Consider the following 19,534-nt stretch of genomic DNA (forward strand, 5'->3'; position numbering starts at 1 on the left):
AGCTGAACTATTCTCTCCATCTGAATCTGATTTATGCGTTCTCTTACTGAAGTGGGTTAAATTTCTTCGGAAGTTTTGCCTGTAGATGTAGAAGCACTAGACAGTTGCATCTCTTAGTATCTATATCCTTGTTCTCTCAGGTTCCCCTAGATTTTTGACCAGAGACCTACTTTTCTTAGTTTACCATTTTCAATTGCACTTTTGTGGTTTTGATATTCTGACAGTAATAAGAGTTTGGATTTTGACCAGATCAGTAGTGTAAAAACCAGAGTTCTGGCGCAGATACTTAACATGGAGCTCCACAGTGGAGCTGTGGAGCCAATGACGTCATGAATCACCATAGAAACGAACATGCCCTCTTTATTCATGAATGATTTAAAACAATTGGTTATTATCAAAAAAGAGATCGATGACCCTGTTACGTCACTGAGTATTATAGCTTGAAACAAATGATGGTAAACAATGGAACAAAAGCAGTTTCTTAATTTAGAATGGGAAATTTCGCAAGGTCATGGAAAGAAATGACGGTCATTGTTGAAGACAACAAAAGAAATAATCGTCATGACCAGACATGACCCCTAAAATGATAAAGTCAATAAAGGGGACGCAAAGGGCCTTTTGTGGTCCCTAATGGGTCCCTGTTGTCCCATCGATGAATGGTGTATTGAAAATGTGAACAATAGAGGTTTAAAAATGGGACGGTGTTGAATTGAATGAGACATTTAAATGGGGCATCAGTCAACCGAAACACTACAGGTAGAAACATGTCTCGATGAACACGGGCATTTAAATGCTGTAAGCATCCACACAGCGCTGATTTAAACTCTTCTATTCAATATACACATTATGGGGATTTTAGTGAAAGAGAAATATAAAGGTCCGATATACTACAGGTATACGCATCTTAAATAAATATAAGTACTCGTACAGTGTATAATGTCTACTACATCCTCATGATATCTCGAGAAGGAGAACAGGAGTAAGAATACGACTCTTAAATCTGTCGAAACTTTAAAATACACAATACAATAAGACCACAATTATCATACTTTTATCAGCATCGGAATTTATTAGAAGTTAATTTTATGCCATATAGTGATTATCAAGTCTACATTGTAAATGAATTCATTATCATATACAAAGGAAGCTGAATAGTTTTGACAGACAGTTAAATAAAAGACCTTATGAATTGGGATAAATTTGTACAGTTCTATAAATAAATGGTTTGGAATTTCCAAATGAAAATTTACCAATTTTAATGGAATGGTACTTAGGTAATGACGTTGAAAATGAGGTAATAACAAAGAGACCAATCAGATGACTTGTTTTTCAATTATCACCATGGAGATTGTTACAGTATAAATTGATGAACGGCATGCATATAAATATAATGTGTCACATATGCGAAAGAGGTAACACCTTAAAGAGTGTTTAAGAAGAGTTTGCATTGTGGTTCAATTGTATGGAATGGGAAATTATATCTAAATAAGGTAGGAATCATTTTATTAACCTATGAAAAGTAATTAAAAGAATGTGTTAAATAATGCAATGTCTTGTGCATGTGCAATGTAAAAAAAATGAACAAACCTTAACTCACTGCAGTGAAGTTATTTTAGTTAGAACGGGGCCTTAGAAATAAATGCTCAACAAATCTTCAAACAGCTGTTTAATGTTTGGGTTTTTTCAGATGAGTAATTTTGCGACGTTTCTGTAAAAAGGTCTCGGTCGCTCAATTTCGCCATTCAATTGTGAGATTTAAAGGCTTCATAATCGAACGGTCGAGTAAACAATTTTACTAGGTTTTTTTCAATTGCATTTGCAAGTTGATTTTATTTAGATACGTACATATGGTTATATAATAATATAGAATTAGTTTTTTTAATCATTAGGACATAATTATTACAAATGTATTTTGTCAAATCTATGAATGTTACCCTTTTTAACAGGGAAGAACATGCCTGCTGATCAGTTTTTGTGTGAGGATTGTGGGAAGTATTTCACTCGAATATCAAATTTACATCGACATCAGCGAACTACACATGGATCAGAATCCTCCCGTTGTCCGACATGCGGTAAAAGCTTTAACAGACGGGATAGCTATTTACGTCACATTAGAAGTCACTCCAGAATCTTAGGTCTGGAATCCCAACATGGCAATCTTGAAATGGGGGATCATCCACAAGCCTCGAACAACATCGACAAAGAAAATGTAAACCCTAATTCCAAAATTCAACTTGGCAGCGGAGATTCATCAAATAACCCGAAAGGTAACATTAGTGTTTTTTTTTTCTAATATTATTCACATTATTATTGTGTAATTTTTCAGACATGAAATTGATCTCTGATTATTACTATTCAGCTGATGACACAAATGAATGTATCACCGAGGAAGATGCCATTGAGGGAAATTTAAAGAAAATATTTCTAGAGGCTAACGATAAAAGCAAATACGACCCTTTGACCTTCTTAAAAATCAAAGAAGAGACAATCAGATAAATTTTGAAAGAAGAACGCCTCAAAAGAAAACGGATGAAATTTTACCTTACCTTACAAGTTCGTTTCACTAAGACCAGAGGGGATCAAATTGAACATGCTGAACCCTTTTTCCACGGACGATGTCACATAGTTCTCAAAAACGAAGACATCGAGTCTGCACTAAGGGAAAGTATCATGAAAATTGTTAACTCTTTTGTTGAATACCAAAGAGAAGGTAGTAACTGGACACTTGATAAAGTTCTGGGAGTCAACATCAATATTGTCCAATATAATCCAATTAAAGGTTCAAGTTTCCTACCGCTACCACCTAAATTAGCAAACAAGAAAGCCATCATCAATGTTCAGAATGCTGATCAAAAATGTTTCATGTGGTCGGTGTTATCTTCTCTTTACCCTGCAACAAAAGATCCCCAGCGGGTTATAAATTATGTACAACATGTGGATCGACTCGATTTTACAGACATTCAGTTCCCGGTTCGAATAGGAGACATTCCTAAATTTGAGAAAAAGAACAACATCTCTGTGAACGTGTTTGGGTATGAAAAAAGTGAACTTTATCCCCTTCATCTCACTAAAGAAAGAGGGTTAAAACATGTTGATCTCCTTGTAATTTCCAAAGGGTCAAAGCATCACTACTGTTGGATTAAAAATTTCAACAGATTGATGGGAGATCAAAACGGAGATAATAACCAATATTTCTATTGTCATTACTGTCTCCATGGTTTTACAAAAGAAAGTCTTCTCAAGAAACATGTCCCCAACTGCCAAGTACATGGTGCACAGCGGACCGAAATGCCAACCGAGGAGGACAAATGGCTGAAGTATACAGATGTATCTAAACAGCTCAAAGTTCCGTTTGTGATCTATGCCGACTTTGAGAGTGTTCTAGAGAGGCATTATGGATGTCAAAGGGATCCCAGCAAGTCCTCTACCATCAAGTTGGCTCGTCACATACCATCTGGTTTTACTTACAAAGTTGTAGGTATTTCACCAGATACCGTTGAAAATCACGTGACGTATCGGGGTCCCGATGCTGTTGACAAGTTTATTGAGCAAATGGTCAACGTGGAAGAACGCCTCGTGAATGCTCTTAAGAATACAAAGCCAATGCATTTGTCCGACGAAGAACTTGCAGCTTTCGGATCAGCCACCCATTGTTGCATTTGTAGCCAAGTTCTGGGCAATGACACTGTTCGTGATCACTGTCATGTGACTGGGAAATTCCGAGGTGCTGCTCATAGCAACTGTAATCTAAACTTTAGACTGAGAGAAAGAATCCCAGTATTCTTTCATAACCTCAAAGGTTACGATGCACATCACATTATGACCGCCATCGGCAAAATCAAGTATAAAAAGATTAACTGCATCCCCCAGAATCACGAGAAGTACATTTCATTTTCGCTTGGGAAACTAGACTTCGTAGACACATTCCAATTTTTGTCAACCTCCCTTGATAAACTCTCTGCCAATCTCGGAAAAGAAGGCATCCATAAGTTTCCTCATCTACGAGCTTACGTGACCTCCTCTCATCCTGGAAATGAGCAATCAAAATTCCAGTTGCTCAGTAGAAAGGGAGTGTACCCGTATCGGTACATGAACTCCTTTAAACGATTTCAGGAGTCGACACTTCCACCCCAACGGGCTTTCTACAATGATCTAGACGGAAAGACCGTGTCTGATAAAGACTATCTACATGCACAGTGGGTTTGGGACGTCTTTCAAATTAAAAATTTAGGACAATACCACGATCTGTACATGGAGACAGACGTGCATCTTCTGGCAGACGTGTTCGAAAATTTTCGAAGTCTTTGTCTTGAAATGTACGGTCTCGATGCGGCTCATTTTTACACAGCCCCGGGATTAGCTTGGCAGGCTGCTCTGAAAATGACAGGTGTGGAGTTCGAGTTATTAACCGATCCGGACATGCATCTTTTCGTGGAAAAGGGGCTCAGAGGTGGTATTGCTATGATTTCTAAAGGGTACGCAAAAGCCAATAATCCCTATCTAAGCGACTACGACCCGCATCAACCTTCGAACTATCTGATGTACTTAGATGCCAACAATCTGTACGGGTGGGCCATGAGTCAACCTCTACCAACTCATGATTTTTGTTGGCTTACATCTGACCAGATAGAGACGATCGACGTCAATTCCATTCCTACGGAGGGGGGCACCGGCTACATCTTTGAAGTGGATCTGATATATCCTTCGAAATTGCATGACTGCCACAGTGACTATCCGTTAGCTCCCGAATCATTTGAAATAAAACCAGAGATGCTTTCACCATATCAAAAAGACCTTTTAACTAAGCTTGGAATGAAAGATAGCTCTGTTACCAAGTTAGTTCCCAATCTTTTTGATAAAGAGAAATATGTCGTTCACCACAGAAATTTGCAACTCTACCTGGCTTTGGGAATGAGGCTTACCAAAGTCCATAGGGTACTGTCTTTCAAGCAAAGCCCTTGGCTGAAATCTTATATCGATTTCAATACAAGCATGCGTAAAAAGGCTAAGAATGAGTTTGAAAAGGATTTTTTCAAACTCATGAATAATAGTGTCTTTGGAAAGACCATGGAAAATCTGCGAAAAAGGGTGGACATTCAGCTCGTTCACCACAAAAAGAGGCTCTTAAAGCTCTCGGCTAAACCTGGTTTCAAGGCATTCAAGATCTTCAACGAAGATCTTGCTTCGGTAGAACTCACTAAACAAAAGTTGGTCCTCAATAGACCAATTTATGTGGGGTTTTCCATTTTGGAACTTTCCAAAGTTTTGATGTACGATTTCCACTATAATTACATCAAGGAAAAGTATGGTGATCGCGCCGCTCTCTGTTTTACAGACACAGACTCTTTGTGCTATGACATATCCACCGAGGATGTGTATGTAGACATGAAGGAGAGTCAGCATTGCTTTGATTTCAGTGATTACCCCGAAACACATTTTCTTCATAGCAATGTCAACAAAAAGGTCTTAGGTAAAATGAAGGATGAATGTCAAGGTCATATCATGCGAGAATTCGTAGGTCTAAAGCCCAAAATGTACAGTTTCATTTACGAAAAGAAAATATTTCAAAACGAGAATCAATTTATTTGTCAAGAAGAAAAGAAAAGAGCCAAGGGCGTGAAAAAGGCAGTCGTACAATCGAGCATACAACACGAAAACTATAAAAATTGTCTTTTAAAAAAAGAGTTTCAGATGGAGTCGATGGTGACGTTCAGATCATTTAACCACCAAATATACACTGTTGTTCTAAATAAAACCAGTCTGAGCCCCTTTGACGATAAGAGGCACATCCTTAAGGACGGTATTCACACCTTAGCTCATGGTCATTATAAGACTTAAGAAGTTTTTTTTTGCATTGTAATAATTATTATCATAGATTTGTTATGAAACAGGTTACGTGTCCATTATAGAATATAAGACAAAAGATGTATTGTGCGTTGGTATTACTATCATATATGTTTGTTGTAAAATGCATAAAAAGTCTTATTACATGTATTCAGTGTACACAGAATTGTGAATAAATGCATGAAAAAAAAAACAAGATTATTTTGTTTTATTTGAACATGATTGAACAAAAGACTCCGGGGTGCACCGCCGCGGATCTTAGGTTTCCGGATTCTAAGGTTTCCGGAGTCCATGGATTCCGGTGATCTTGGGTTCCGGAGCTTAAAGACACCGGGAACTAGGATCCCGGAGTCTTATGTTTTTCAGAGAAATTGTCGAAGGTGTACAACTTTTTCTATTTATGTGTTCACTTACAAGCAATATGCAAATGGAATCACGTGGAAAATATTATAAAAATAAAAACATAAATCATTTTTGCCATAACGTTGGAGGACGTCAAAGGGTCAACATGTATCCTTGCAATCTGTGCTCAAGTGTATACGTCTGGCCTGATAGTTTGAAAAGACATGTCAAATATAAACACGGTGTCCTGAAATCCGAAGTGTCACAACAACAACAACAACAACAGCAACAACAACAACAACAGCAGCAACAACAACAACAGCTGCCTTTGTTACAACAACAACAGCAACAACAACAACAACAACAGCTGCCTTTGTTACAACAACAGCAGCAACAGGAGTTTATGTTTCAACATCCTTTTACGGCTAATGTATCTGGACCCACCTGCTCCGGCAAGACATATTTTGTAAAAACGTTGTTGCAACATTGTATGAGCAAGATTTCCCCTCCTCCAGAGAGAATTTTGTGGCTCTATAAGCGATGGCAACCCTTGTATGACATCATCAAAGCCACTGTGTATCCGTCAGTCGAATTTATACAGGGCATTCCATTAGATTTGGAGCAAGATTCCTTCATTCACCCTGGAACGAGGAATCTCGTGATTCTAGACGATCTCATGTCGACGGCGGCCAAAGATTCTAGAATCAACGAGTTGTTTACAGAGGGTAGTCATCATAGAAATTTGTCAGTCGTGGCTATAAATCAAAATCTGTACTATAACAAAGATCCCACCCAGAGACGTAATTGTCACTATCTGGTCCTGTTTAACAATCCTGTGGACAGACAGCAAGTCATGACTTTGGCTAGACAGATGTATCCCGAAAATCCTCAACACCTGCTGAGACATTTTAAAGAAGCCATTTCCAAGCCTTATGGATACCTACTGATCGACCTGAAGCCAACCACACCCGAACATCTGCGCCTGCGCACAAGCGTCTTGAATTCTATAAAATCGCAAGCTTCAGATACCATCTCTCATACACACCACGACACGCCTAGCATTCAGACGTACTCAGAGCTAGACCAATCAACAACCTCTAACTCTGCACAGCATTGTTCAGCTGATCAACTGCAATTCTTAGAAACAGAACCTACCCCCGACCTAGACGAGATGCCTTCCTGTGACGATTGTGGTCTTGTGTTCGAAAACATGCATGACCTCCAGAGACACGTTAAAAGATGGTGTCCCGAAAATGGTTCCCTTAAAAGAAAGAGAGACGATGTGGAAATGGAGGAGGACCAACCACCTACAAAATGGATCCCATTCGAACCCATTGAGAAGGAAGAAGATGAAGATAACCGCGAACATGAAGTTTTTGACGTTCTCATGGGTAAAGCCAAAGAGAACAACGAAACGGAATGGGATCAAAAGTATGATAAATACATCAAAGAGGGATTAACCCAGGAAGAGGCCAGAACAAAAACCGAGGAAAAGTTGAAGTCAAAAGACTTACAAGCGTTCCATAAAAACTATGCCACCCTAATCCAATACATTCTACAATTAAAACACGGTTCCATTCATGCCACTATCATGGACGATGTAGCCGAGTTCCTTTCTGAGGGTTACAGTGAACGTATGTCCATCAGAATGGCCCTTAATAAAAATCGCCATCTCATCGATGAAATGTGGGACGACGAAAGTGAGATGGAAACTGACGATGAGGATGACAGTGAAACAGAGAGTGAAGAATCCGAAGAAAATGCCTAATTAACTTTTGAGAGAAAAACAGTTTTAAATTACTCTGCTTTATTAACACTTGATGTAAGAGTAAACAATGTAACTCAATCCATAACATTTGAAAACTGATGCATACGTTTTTATAATTGTTTTCTTATGCATTTCTATAAAATAACTGTATCTTATGTATCTTACTTATGTAAACTTGCATCAATAAAATATGAAAAATACATCAGATGTGTTGTTTAGTGTGACATAAAATTATTTCTTGATCATGTGACTTAAGCAGTATATATTTGTAAGAGGATCACACGTATGACCCATTTCTCAGTCGTCAGTCAAGGAAGTAACATGTCTTGGGAGGATTATCTCAAGCAAATTTATTACGACCCTGTTAATGCTGGGAGTTTTTCGGGACCAGACAAACTGTACCGATATGTACGCAAACAAGGAAAATATGTCCTGAGCAAATACAAGATCAGGAAATGGTTACAGAGGCAAGAAGGATACAGTCTACAGAGACCTATTCGAAGGCATTTCAAAAGAAATAAAGTCATCACCCTTGGTATTGATGATCAGTGGGATGCAGATCTCATGGACATGTCCAAATATGCCAAGCAAAACGATGGGGTTACTTTTGTCCTCGTTGTTATAGATATTTTCTCCAAGTTTCTGTGGATGCGTCCTCTAAAGGACAAAAAGGGTCAAAGCGTCACTTCAGCATTTGCAGACATACTTCAAGAAGGTCGACGTCCGACAAGAATCCGTACAGATAAAGGACAGGAATTCCGATCCCGAGTCTTTAATGCTCTATTGAATGATCAAAACATCGAGCATCTTTACGCTCAGAACACTGAAGTCAAAGCCAATTATGCAGAGAGGGTGATTAAAACAATCAAAACTAAAATATATAGATTCATCACGTTCAAACAAAACCATCGCTATGTGGATCGCCTTCAAGATTTTGCCATCAATTATAATGCAACGTACCACAGAACTATAGGCATACCTCCCAAAAATGTGACCAAGTCGAAAGAGACGAACATATGGTGGAAAATGTATTGGCCAAAGACGCCTCCTATAATACCAAAGACAAAGAGAGTGAGAAAACCTTTCAGGTTTAAGATAGGGGATCGTGTGCGGATTAGTCATCTACGAAACGTCTTTACTCGCGAATATGACGAGAAGTGGTCAGGGGAGATTTTCGTCGTTTCCGAGAGACATTTAAGAGGAGGATTGCCTATATACAGACTCAAAGACTATTTAAACGAAGAAATCAAAGGAACTTTTTATCAAAATGAACTGCAAAAGGTGGATGTTCGTGAAGATGACGTGTTTAAAGTAGAAAAGATCATAAAAACAAAAGGTCGAGGAGACAATAAACAATACCTTGTAAAATGGTTACACTGGCCTTCCAAATTTAATTCATGGGTCAATGCCAATGATGTACAAACCTATAGCTGAATCTTTTTCAAACTGAATACTTAATTTCATCATCATAAAAGCATTTGTTGTGAATGAAATTATTAATGTATACCGGTAAAAAATGCATATGTCTATAAAAATGTATACATGTATGTTATTGTTTTTGCTTATCTGAACAATAAATGTGAGATTAAAATCGGTTTGCTCGTTGATATTTTCTTTGAATTGAATTTTTATTTGCTAAGAGTAAAAAAAAGATTATTTGATCCTAGTCCTTTATTGGACTATTATTTAAAGGTTTTGTGTTCTTACCCTTTTTTATTATAAAAGTAAAAAAGAAGATTATACGTGTTCTCTTGATGAGGACATGAGTTATAGTTATTCTGAAAATTAAAAAAATAGTTATTATGTCATCAGAATATCCCGTAAGATTTAAAGCCTCGTGTACCTATTGATAACTTTTTCAGCTGTAAATGTTTCGGTTGACTGATGCCCCATTTAAATGTCTCATTCAACACCGTCCCATTTTAAACCTCCATTGTTCACATTTTCAATACAACATTAAACGATACTACAACAGAGTTTTACGTCATGGAAAACCCCATCAGGGACCACAAAAGATGCTTTGCGTTCCCTTTATTGACTTTATCGTTGAAGGGTCTCGTCTGATCATGACGATTATTTCTTTTGTTTCCTTCAACAATGACCGTCATTACTTTCTATGACCTTGCGGAATTTCCCATTCTAAATTAAGAAACTGCTTTTGTTCCATTCTTTACCATCATTTCTATGACCCATTGTTTCAAGCTAAAATAGTCAGTGACGTAACAGGGTCATCGATCTCTTTTTTGATAATGACCAATTGTTTTAAATCATTCATGAATAAAGAGGGCATGTTCGTTTCTATGGTTATTCATGACGTCATTGGCTCCACAGCTCCACTGTGGAGCTCCATGTTAAGTATCTGCGCCAGAACTCTGGTTTTTACACTACTCAGATCCCATCTCCATTTTCATTCTGACACATTAAAAAGTCATTTTCAGTACACTGTACTTACTATTTATACAGCATGATACAGCAGAAATCCTCACTAGCCAGCTGGTCGTCGGTGTGAAAAACGTTTAAAATCTGTTGAATCCCCAAATTGACTACTTCTCAATATTTAGCAACCAGAATATACTGTTATATCATTACTTAACCTTGTATTACGGAGCAGCTTCTACGGATCGACTTTACATTATTTCGGTCAACAAAAATTAAATTTGCTCATTAAGCTTATCGGGTACATTGTTTATATGAATATTCTAATGAATGTATTTTCTGCATTAGAAATTCCTAATTTTCAATCAAACATCACAGACCCGAAAATTGCGCTAATATAACGGTTCCAGGTACTGTAGAAGTACTTTTTCCGCGTGGTATTATTTTACGCGATTTATACGGTCACAAATTTTCCGCAGAAATTTGTCCAAGCGTACTCAATATCACTGTAAGGCATATAGTGACAGTTTAAGAAATTCACGTAATTTTCTACCCGCGGATTAAACAGAAATCGTGATTCCGCGGAATTATGACCCCGCGGAAAAAAGTACGTCTACAGTATTTACGAAGAGATTTGGCAATCGTTAAAGAAAAAGGCACATTCTATAGACTTTAAAATCCAAAAGTCCCAAACTATTGTCTTAAAGACTTTGAGCCCCGCTTGCATACTTTAAGGGGATGAAGGACCTTTAGCTGAAAAAATACCTGTCATTTATTGTATACATCTTATTTAGTATGTCCCACATACTATAAAGCAGACATATCAATAGGTTTCTTGACTTATTTCTGAGATATTGAGTGACAAATACCATACCCCACAGTGTCTGAGCGGAGTTTTGATTCTCCGTGTTTCTGGGTCCATTACTCGGTCGATAATTGAATTTTTTCAGCATAGATAAAGATATGCCAGCGGAAATGTGTCTTTTAAAATATTTTAGAGTATGAATAGGGTTAAAAATTCGAAACAGCAAGATTCTTTTGTAACGCCGCATGTGGAGACGGAAATTTACGAACTTTTTAAGACAACTTAAACAATAAAAAAAATAATTTGCAAAAAATCCTATCATTCAATATTTGAAAATTTACGTCGGAGTTTAAGTTCGTCATTGTATTGATTAACTGTAAAAATATCGATTGGTGAAGCTGAACTCAATATTGCACGGGGCAAAGTTAAACGAGACATGATCATGAGAAAAACGTGTCTTGTTTACATTTCTCGAGTACGGGAAAACCCATCTATGACGTCACACATTTCTTAAATAAGAGAAATTAGCCACACCCACAGAACATCATGTAAAAATAGTTTTTGCAGTCTGAAATTCACAAAATACCCAACAATTTACAGATTATGGCCCGTTTTTATGATTTTATACTACCCGTTTTAACCATGTATGATCTTACTGTACTAAGAGATCCACTATGACGTCAACGGCGCTGGAGGCGCAGTGTAGGGAAACGTAAGAGTGGATTAATCATTTCCGTAATTTGATAATATTTGCAAGAAATTTTTAATGTTTTCAGATATTTTGATACTAGATGGTGAACGCAAACAAACAGTCAAAAAATTATACTAGTACTGTGGTTTCAATCTCGTTTTGTACATATTTTATCAGAGATTATGACGTAATTCAACTGAGTCACATGACCATATATCCTTCATCCCCTTAAGAAAACTAATTTCTGCAAGGAAATCAAAAAGATTCAGAGGAATACCTTGACCTGGAAAAGGATACAGTGAAATGTTACATTTAGACTTCACAGATACCGGTATACCCCGCAAACGCAGATATTTAATCCGCCCAGAATTGAAACAGAGTTATAAACCTCTGTGTAATGATTCAAACAAAGTAACATATTCCTCTTCGGGGACAACGTAGATGAAAAGATCAAGAAAATTGACACATCGGGAAAAAAGAGCAAAAAACTCCCAAGGATATAGCTTTCAAGGGTCGTCTACAGGAAAAAAAGGAAATCTTATGAAATCTGCCGTCGCCTGCGTGGCGCAGTTGTTAGAGCGTCTGCTCTTGAGTAGCGAAGTAAAGAGTTAATCCTTACGTAGCGGGTTAGAATCCCACCGTGGGACGTGGAGACCGGTCCTTCGGATGAGACCGTATAAACCGAGGCCCCGTGTCGCAGTAAGTGCTGGCACGAAAAAGATCCCTCACTGCTCAAAGGCTCTCCACCGGCAAGTAGTGGCGTCTCCATATGAGTGAAAAATTCTCGAGAGGGTCGTTATTCGTTGAATTACAATCAATCAATCAATATGAAATCTGCCCAGTTTAATGAAAGTATATTAAAAAGTGTTACTTGATAAAATTTGATACGAAGTAAATGGAATGTTCTTAATTTCTACTCTTATCTAATTTATTTATGCATAAATACATCAGCTCTGAAATCTCATATGATCCCTCAGTACTTTGATTTGATAGAATTCTTAAATTAAACGAATATAACTTAATAGATGAAGTTTGTAATTCTATCAAATCAAACAGTACTGAGGGATCTGGTGCCCGCCACAGTTTTAAAGCATTATCATAAGTTAATAGTAAACCCACCCTTGGGCATTTAAGTTTCAATAGTAGTATGTAGTACAGTGTACAGTCACTTTGCAGTCATGATGACGTCATGGGGTTTTCCAGACTCCACCTACAGGTCATAATGTTGGTCACAGTCAAAGAGTGAGTCTACAGTCACTGACGTCATAGGGTAATAATTCAACCGCACCCACAGGTCATAATAGAGATCACAGTCAAAGGGGAGAGTCTACAGTCACTGACGTCATAGGGTATTAATTCAACAGCACCCACAGTAGCCAATACAATTGCACCAAATTTACTATGAAATATGTGTAGTAAATAGTAGAAACACCTTATAATTCTCCAGCTCTTTTATTTATTTTATCATAACTAGAGCGTTTTTATTGTGTTTTTAGTCATTGTGGGTAATATATGACTCTTGGTCTGACATGATAAGATTGAAAATAGCTTGAAATAGTGTAATAAGTTACACATGTGAATGGATCGAGTGTTCAAGTATTAGGAGAATACCTAAACCAAATAAAACATTGGTAAATTAACCATTTCCATTATAGCAAAAGTAACATGTGCTTTTATAACAAAAATTAAATGAAAAGTGTTAGTATCTTTTTTTTTAGCAGAGGAATCGACATTGACAACAACATCGTCTACCATCACATCAACGTCGACAACAACGCCCTCTAGCACCACATCCACGCTGACAACAACGCCCTCTAGCACCACAGCAACGTTAACAACATCATCAAGCTCCACATCCACGCTGACAACAACGCCCTCTACCAGCACAGCAACGTCGACAACAACATCGTCTAGCACCACATCAACGTCGACAACAACGCCCTCTAGCACCACAGCAACGTCGACAACAACGCCCTCTAGCACAACATCTCATGGTACTTAAGATTGACTACCTTAGCTGAACTGAAAGCTTATACATGTAACCCTTCTTTACGTGCTTCATTTATTAATTTTTTCGAAAATTAATGTTATTCCGGAATAAAGTTGTCCGTCAGTGTGTGTTGTGTCCATGTATTCCGGAACTGTATTATGTGTATGTTATTGGTTCTCGCTGTTATATGTTCGTTCAATTAAAAAAGTAGTTCCTGCGATACACACGTGTTTCCTTCATTACTGGTCAAGTGTGTTCCAATACACAACATCGGCTACGAGAAATGTGTTCAAGCCTACGCATAAATGTATGAGTTACTCGGATAAACTGTTTCGGTGAGTGTGGCATTCTGATTCAGTCGAATTTGTGCAAGTAACTGTTCGGATTGTGTACCGAATTTGTTCTGTGTACCGGTCCACGTGCTTTCACAGTCATGGCAGGGAAAATAGGCCGATTGGAACCATTTGATAGTGCAGTTGAATCATGGGATTCATATCATGAACGCCTTGAACAATATTTTATTTGTAATGAAGTTAAATCAGGGAAGAAAGTACCCGTTTTATTTACACTGATTGGTGGAAACACTTATTCACTGCTGCGAGGGCTCACGAGACCCAAGAAACCTTCAGAAGTATCGTATGGCGACCTAGTAGCGACATTAGACATTACGAAAGCATCTGTGTCCAAAGCCTCTTGTCATAGCTGAACGTTTTCGCTTTCATAAGAGGGAGCAAGCAGAAGGTGAGACTATTCTTGATTATGTAGCAGCACTGAGGAAGTTATATGAACATTGTTTATTTGATGAGGCTATTCTGGATGATATGTTACGCGATAGACTTGTTTGTGGCTTACGCAATGAGCATATACAAAAGAAACTTTTATCCGAGGCTGAATTAACTTTTACGTCCGCTACAGATATAGCCGTTGCTATGGAGACAGCAGCTAGGGATGCTACAGAACTACAATCTAAGCACAGTCTTAGTGCAAGTGTACATAAACTACATACTAAAAAGAAGTCTCACGGATATGGTGGAACATCAGGGAAATATACGCCCAAGGGAGGAAAATCATGTTTCCGGTGCAGTGGTGACTACAACCCACAAAGTTGTTATTACAGGGACAAGGAGTGTTTCAAGTGTCACAAGAAGGGTCACTCTAAACATGCATGTCGCAGCCAGAAGAAAAATAAGATGAGTGTTCACATGATAAATCAAAATGACAGTTCAGATAGTGATATCTACATCAAGACTTTAGAGATGGATATTAACTCCATGAGAAGATCAGATGATGTGATAAGGATCACACCCATTGTAAACAGTGTTAGTCTGGAAATGGAATTGGATACAGGAGCTGCAGTATCCGTTATTCCCGAGAAAATATTCAAGGAGAAATTTCCAAACGTCAAGATGAAACCCAGTGACATTTTGTTAAAGACTTACACAGGAGAAAGAATAAAACCCGCGGGTGTCGCAGAAGTCAGTGTGAGATACCAGGACTAGCGCAAGGACCTTAATCTGTATGTTGTGAAGAAAGCTGGAGTAACACTGTTTGGTCGAGATTGGCTGAAGCAGATTACACTGAACTGGCCAGAAATAAAAGCGCTTACAACATGTAAAGCAGAGAAAAATCTCAAAACTGTGTTAGATAAACATTCGAGTGTATTCAAGGATGATTGGGGAACCTTAAAAGGAATCAAGGCTAAGTTGACAGTTAAACCTGATGCAAAACCCAAGTTCGTCAAAGCCAGACAGGTACCTTATGCACTTAAACCTAAAGTTGAGGTAGAACTAGAGAAGTTGGTGAAAGATGGTGTACTGGAGAAGTGCAACTTTAGTGAATGGGCTACGCCGATTGTACCAGTCAGTAAGAAGGATGGTTCAGTTCGTGTGTGCGGAGATTTCAAAGTGACTCTTAACCCAGTATTAGAAGTTGATCAGTACCCTCTTCCAAGAATTGAAGATATATTTGCTGCTCTGTCTGGAGGACAACAGTTCTCAATAGTGGATTTAAAACATGCTTACCTACAGATGGAGGTAGAAGAAGATTCACGTCCCTTACTTACGATAAACACAGAGAAAGGCTTGTATCGTTACAATCGCCTAGTGTATGGTGTTGCATCTGCGCCAGCAATTTGGCAGCATTCGATGGATATGGTGCTTCAAGGACTTCCTGGAGTGAAGTGTATCATCGACGATATGATCATCACGGGCAAAGATGAAGCAGAGCATTTACGAAATTTAGACGCTGTGCTTGGCAGATTGGCAGAATATGGACTCAGAGTAAATTTGGACAAGTGCCAATTTTTCAAGGATAAAGTATCTTTCTGTGGATATGAAATTGACCGTCATGGATTACAAAAGACACAGAAGAAGATAGAAGCTGTTGTAAATGCACCACAACCTACTAATGTGTCCGAGCTTCGTTCATTCTTAGGGATTGTGAACTACTATGCACGTTTCATTCCCAATTTATCTACAGTACTTCACCCACTGTACAACTTACTGGAAAAGGACCGCAAGTGGTGTTGGACAAAAGATAGTGAGGAGGCTTTCAAGACAGTTAAAAAGCTCATAACATCAGATGAAGTACTTACCCATTATGATCCAAACTTACCCTTATGTCTTGCGACAGACGCCTCTCCTTATGGCCTTGGGGCTGTTTTAAGCCACATTATGCCCAATGGTGAAGAGAGACCAATTGCTTATGCGTCACGTTCACTCAGCACATCTGAGAAAAACTACTCACAGATAGAGAAGGAAGCTCTAGGAATTATCTGGGGAGTAAAACGTTTCAACACTTATGTTTATGGAAGACGTTTTCGTCTCATTACAGACCACGAAAGTAGTAAGGGGGACAGTACACAGTCAGTATACAGTCACGATGACGTCATGGGGTTTTCCAGACCCCGCCCACATAGGTCATAATATGGGTCACAGTCAAGGGGTGAGTCTACAGTCAATGACGTCATAGGTATCTAAGTGCAAAGAGTGAGTTTACAGTCAATGACCTCACGAGGTAGTTCACAGTCAAGGGTGAGTATACAGTCACTGACGTCTTAAAATTTATGACTTTTTATCTTATGGGTGTTAACGGTTACACCCACAATGTATATGACGTTCCATATTTTAGCTGATAGCAATCACTATGACTTTCAATGTTATAGGCGTTAACGGTTACACCCACAATATATATCACGTTCCATATTTTAACTGATAACAACCACTATACCGTTCTATATTATGGGCGTTAACGGTTACACCCCTGAGTGCGATACAGTATAAAATATGACAAGTCCTTGGATTTACATCATTTACAGTCACAGAACCAATGACCCATTCACGGTAAGCACCTGAATAATTTCGGAAAATGAAACACAACACAAATGACCCTTTGAAATAGATTTTAATAAGAGATAAACTTTGTGATATTATACGATATAAACATTTTCTCTAAATATCATTTATTGGTAAAAATCAGTGGACAACATAACTAGGTTCCTCCGATTTAAAAGAATTGCGTTTCAAAGAAACTTGTATCAGACATTTGAAACAATAGCTGGTTCACAATGGTACACTATGATACATAATGGTAGTCTTTTTCAATAAAATACAACAAAGCATTAAGGTATAATCAATTGAAATTAAAATTTTTAACTCTTTAAAAATCACAATGGTACACTATTTAAAACAATGGTAGTCTTTTTAATAAAATACAAACAAATCATAGAGGTATAATCAATTGAAATTAATAGCCATTCTCTGTAACCACTTAAACTTCGTTGCCACGCATGGTCACCGATTTTGATGAAACTTCACCCATGCTTAGAACTTGACACCAGGAACAAATATCAAACAAAATTTCGTTGCTATGTGTCTCGGTTGCTATGGCAACAGCCGGAAAATTTTGAAAAATCGAGATTTTCAGCCACTTTAAATCTTGACTGTGGCTTAATAAAAACTAGAAAAAGCAAACAAACCATTCTCACAAAAACATGACACCTTGATGTCACTTATACTGTAAAGTAACTGTTTAGAATATATCTTTAAGTAAGTGGTAACCAAGGGTACATTTGGAATACATTTAAAATGCTAAAATATGCTGAAAAATACTCCGTATTCACTAATGGTAGGTGTTACATGCTCAAACTCAGTCAACGACTTAAGAAAAACAATGAAAATGTTTGACCTTAAGTATATAAGTATAAGCAATATTATACTATAAATAACTTTTATGGTTGCCATGGTAACACAGTGTAACCATGCAAAACCGGTAACTAAGATTGGGTTAATGCTACTGTCTTGAGGAAAAACATGAAAATTCAAGACTGGCAAATATGTATCCTTAGGACCTTGCAACACCAAAACCATAAGAAATATTAGGTATAATTGCTACTTTGCAGTGTTACCATGGAAACAAAGTACCAGTGCTTAAAAGTGAAGTATTTTTCGCTGCATTAAGAATTAAATTGCCATTTAATTAAGAAACAAATTAAAGGACTCAGCTTGAATAGTACTTAATATGTTAGAACTGAAGTTGAAAATCATATATTGATAAAATTTGATGAATAAAACAACACTGTTGCTATGGTTACCAAGAAGGGAAAATGTCCGATTTTGTGAACTTAACATCAATATTAAACCCTGTGTGCCAACTTCTTGCATCCACTTAGAGATTGGATGATAGTCAAAATTAAAAGTCAAGTTAGCTGTTAATAAATATCAATCATAAAAGCTTTGGGAATCTACGTTTAAGGGTACGTATCCAAGGAAAGAAAATATTTTTCAGGTTTTTAAGCATATATTTTCTGCTTATTTCCATAGCAACGCTCTATTTGAAGAATCTTATCTGAATTTTTTCAAATGGGAAAACTTGGAGCACACCAACATCTTATAAAATTGATCATTAGTTATGAGGGAATTTGCTTTTTTAGCTCTACTGGTCAGAGACCAGAAGAGCTTATGCGATAGTAATGCGTCCGGCGTCCGTCCGTCTGTCTGTCTGTCTGTCTGTCTGTCCGTCTGTCTGTCCGTCTGTCTGTAAACAATTTTTAAAAACGCTACTCCTCCTACAATTTTAGTCTGATTTCAATATTACTTGGCACACAAGTAGACTACACTAAGATACATAGAATAGTGCATCGGTTTTTGATTTCGATGAACGGTGTTGCCATGGTTACTAAAAATAGAATTTTCTGTGAAATTCCTTTAAAACGCTACTCCTTCTACAGTTTAGGTTCGATTTCAATATAACTTGGCACACAAGTAGACTACACTAAGATACATAGAATAGTGCATCGGTTTTTGATTTCGATGAACGGTGTTGCCATGGTTACTAAAAATAGAATTTTCTGTGAAATTCCTTTAAAACGCTACTCCTTCTACAATTTTGTTATGATTTCAATATATCTTGGCACACAAGTAGACTACACTAAGATACATAGAATAGTGCATTGGCTTTTGATTTCGATGAACGGTGTTGCCATGGTTACTAAAAATAGAATTTTCTGTGAAATTCCTTTAAAATGCTACTCCTTCTACAGTTTTGGTTTGATTTCAATATAACTTGGCACACAAGTACACTACACTATGATTCATAGAATAGTGCATCAGTTTTTGATTTTGATGAACGGTGTTGCCATGGTTACTAAAAATAGAATCTTCTGTGAAATTCCTTTAAAACGCTACTCCTTCTACAATTTTGTTATGATTTCAATATAAC

The sequence above is a fragment of the Saccostrea cucullata genome, unplaced genomic scaffold, assembly GCF_032062105.1.
Source record: "Saccostrea cucullata isolate Sc308-1 unplaced genomic scaffold, CSIRO_AGI_Scuc_v1 ctg16025, whole genome shotgun sequence".
Taxonomy (NCBI): domain Eukaryota; kingdom Metazoa; phylum Mollusca; class Bivalvia; order Ostreida; family Ostreidae; genus Saccostrea; species Saccostrea cuccullata.